We start from the raw sequence: 3,846 nt of genomic DNA on the forward strand, positions 1-3,846 counted from the left end.
CCATGTTACTATATTTACCCAACGTATGGTTCTAGGACTCATATTTGTTTAGGGTCCTTTGGGTTTATGCTGGGAGCTTGGGCTAGGAGCTCGAAATTAGCCCTTTCTTTGGGTCATATACCATTTTTTCTAGATTGGGCCTTTATGTCTAGCTTGTTTTGTTAGGGTGTCCTTTTTAGCTAAAGTTTACTAATTATCCTTTTAGGATTTTGTTCTAAGCCCTTGGCCTTTGGAGGGTCGCACTTCGACCCTAAACATCTAAGTCAATTTGAGATCGTCACCTCAAGGCATTTTGGACTTAGGCATTTTTTATTTCAAGGGAAAGTTTATGAGCCTTAAAAGCCTTTATTCATGTCATGGTCGAGAGTTGTGGCCTTTTGGGTTGAATTGACAGGTTTAAGGAATGGTTATGAGCCTTTGAAACCTATGGTTTCATTCTCACAATGGTTTCGCTCAAATGATGTGGATGATCATTCCTTGTTACCATTTGGTAAACATGTACAACCACTTGTTTAAATAGTACTAATATTGTATCGTAAAAAACTTCTAAATAGTTTCTTTTATAGTCAATTTTCATTACTTCATTGATAATGTTTTAGAAACATCTACATTGTTTGGTGATCAAATTACCCTTGCCTTGGATGTGCCTTATTTGGAACTTTCTACTCGCTCTAGTGGTGGTGGTGTAATCGGCATACACTCTAGGTCCAAGGAGTGACTCCTCTGCCTTGAACTCTTGGGATGCGAACTCCATTTTTGTGAGTGTTTGTGGTCTTGCTCGCGCATTCCCTGGCGACATTCAACTTGATCTAGGGTCGTGCATGGCTAGACCTATTCTTTTCCGACTCCTAATCTCCTGCTTTGAAGCTTTCCACTCGCATACACCAAGTTTGGTGATTTTTGGCGTTTTCCCTATGGGCGGCTTGACTCAGTCTAATGCTCTCGTGTTTCTGGTTGAATATGTCCATTTTTAGACACTACGTCGTCTTGTTAGTGTTTGCACCAAAGTTTGGCACTTGCATCAGCCTGTTTGCAAGCCCAAGTGGTGATATTGATTTTATGCCTCGTGTCGTATCGAAGTGTATTTCTCTAACACCAGGTCTTGGGGCCAAGTGATGTAGCTGAGATGTTTTTGGTGGTTCTTCGATCTAGTCTTTTTTCAATCTCGATGGATGCTCGACTCTTGTCTACTTGATGAAATGGATGATGGTGACTGGAGAGAATTTGGATCCTCCTGGGGTGACGGGGTGGCCCTATGGCGTCTAAACCCCGTTGACCAGGTGGTTGATGGCTGTTGGTAAGAGTCGTAGCATGTCGGTTTCGAGAAGGTATGAGAACCTGGTATCATGAGCATTCCTCAGCAGCAACTGTCGGGAGCTCGATTATGTCTCTATGCGTATTGAGACAGTGTACTAATGGGTGAGGTGTCCTTCCGGAGAAAATTCCCAGGCCTCCTCATGCTCTGGTTTTGCTTGCACGATTCCTTTCTAAGGGCAAGTGCCTTTTCTTTTCCTGGTTGTGCTTTCCTTATTACGAATCTCACAAACTTGGCGTTGGCCTTCTTGTCATCTGGGTGAATGCTTGGAAGAGAGTTGCATGAGAAGTGATCCAACAAAAATTTGAGCTGATTGGAGATTTCCGTGGCATTGGTGATTTGCGTTTTGTTGATGTCTCTTCCCCAGATTGCTTCATGTGACAACTGCTAATTTTGGGTCAAACAAAGTCAACAAGTCAACCAAGTCAACTTGACTAGTATTAGGATTTTAGGATAAGCGGTATGTTTCCTAATGTTCCTAATGAACAAATTACAATTATAATACAAAGTATCTCTCTAGATTGCCAAACATCAAATATAAACCCTAATTAGGGTTAGTAACGTAACAACACGATAATTTAGCTATATATTATTAGAGAATAAATAATATTTATAACACAAATGTAGTGAAGTTCATAAACCTAACACTACGTGGCAAATTCATAACAAAGACTACAAACACAACTTTTTGGTGAATTCGTCACCAAATGCGACAAAGTCTATACCTGTCTAAACACCAGATTTTAACGAAATAAACTTGGAAATGCAACCTAACTATTATTGTAATGTATTATTAATTGATAACAATGTTTTTTTTTATAATAATTTGAATTTTTCTAATAAAATTAATTATTCATACATACTTTATACCATCCTTTTATTAAAAACACATCATTTTCATAAAATCCCACTCTTTTATAAAAATGCCTAGATTTTTTATAAAAGAATTGCTAGTTTGACTTTTGGGGGTTATGGAACCCAAAAATGATACCATGGTCCCCTCTTTTCCAACAAGTCAAATCCCCCACACTTCTCCATGCATGCCTACCCTACCCACCCCTTCCCCCTCTCTCTTCTTACTTCAGCCGAAAGGCTCATTTATCACCATCATTTTCTTCATTTCACTCTTCCTCTCCAAGTTAAGCTCTCATTCTCTCTAGAAAAAAATCCTCCAAGTTGTTCTTGAACTTTTGGTAAGTACTTCTTTCATCTTCTAGTGATTCTACATACATTCATACTAGTTTCAATCTATTTACACATATTATCCTATGTTACTATTCATAGGATCTTTAAATCTTCAAAGTGTTATTCAAGTGTTCTTGACTTGAACCTTTCCATCTACAACCTCTCATTCATATAGAAAACACACATAAAGTGAGTTCATACCCCTTCATATTCGAGATTTCTAAGTTTTAGGGGAGTATACAAGTAAAATACAAGTAAACTCGTGAAAATATACAAGTTGTTATACATATTTTCTTACATGAAGTGTAAAATTGCTAAATAGATGAAATTATATTATTACCTAGCTTTATGAACATTTAGATGCAAAAGTTTGTTTAAAATACAAAACTATGAAAAACAAGTATAAACTTGTTAAATTTTTCTTAAGAAAAAGTCATAAACACAAAACTATAAAAACTAGGATTTTTATGAATATAATATGGCTTTTCTAGCAAAAATGGTTATAACCAATTTATTAAACCATTTTTGTGAGATATAAACCAAAATATGTTATTTGGAACATATTTGCTTGGAACTAGTTAAATATACCAAGGATTTAGTTTTACAAAAAGAAAACTTAAAAATATATCGTTTTATGTAAAAGTGGGTTTTCTAACAAAAATTGTCATAACTAGGTTATGGTACTATTTTTGTGGGTTAATTTTGACCAAAAATATGTTGTTTACATCTAAAGTTAAGTTGACCTAAAAATCACAAAAAGATAAAAATAAGTTTTACATAACTATATTTCGCTATTTTCCATTTGTGACATTAAAAGTCAAAAACTAGAAAAATTGACATTTTTATACGAAGGATTCACTTATTTATGCTAGATGTAAAATACTTGTTATTTATGAATATCTAAGCATACTAGCCTCTCTCTCTCTCTCTCTCTCTATATATATATATATATAGATAAAGGTACAAACTCAAATATTATAAAAAACTATATAAGTATAGTTTATGAGTTATTAACTCTATTGTAACTAATAATTATTTTAGGGCGAACAAATAATTATTTGAAGGTATAATTATTCTACACTATGTAATTACTATGGAAATGTAATATTTCCAGTTACAAAAGGGTTTTCATTACACTATACGTAAACGTGTTGAATCAATTTTGTGAGACAAAGTCTTCACCGTACCTACCAGAGTATCGATTAAAGTCATGTGTTATAATCAGAATCTCCCATAAGAGAGCGTGATACTTGTGTATAGATCTATACGGGGCTGACAATCCCACACCTAAGCTATTTGCAACAGCTAGACCGGCAGGTCTGGGGTGACATACATTCAAACGGTTT

This window comes from Lactuca sativa, chromosome 5 (genome assembly GCF_002870075.4).
Source record: "Lactuca sativa cultivar Salinas chromosome 5, Lsat_Salinas_v11, whole genome shotgun sequence".
Lineage (NCBI taxonomy): Eukaryota > Viridiplantae > Streptophyta > Magnoliopsida > Asterales > Asteraceae > Lactuca > Lactuca sativa.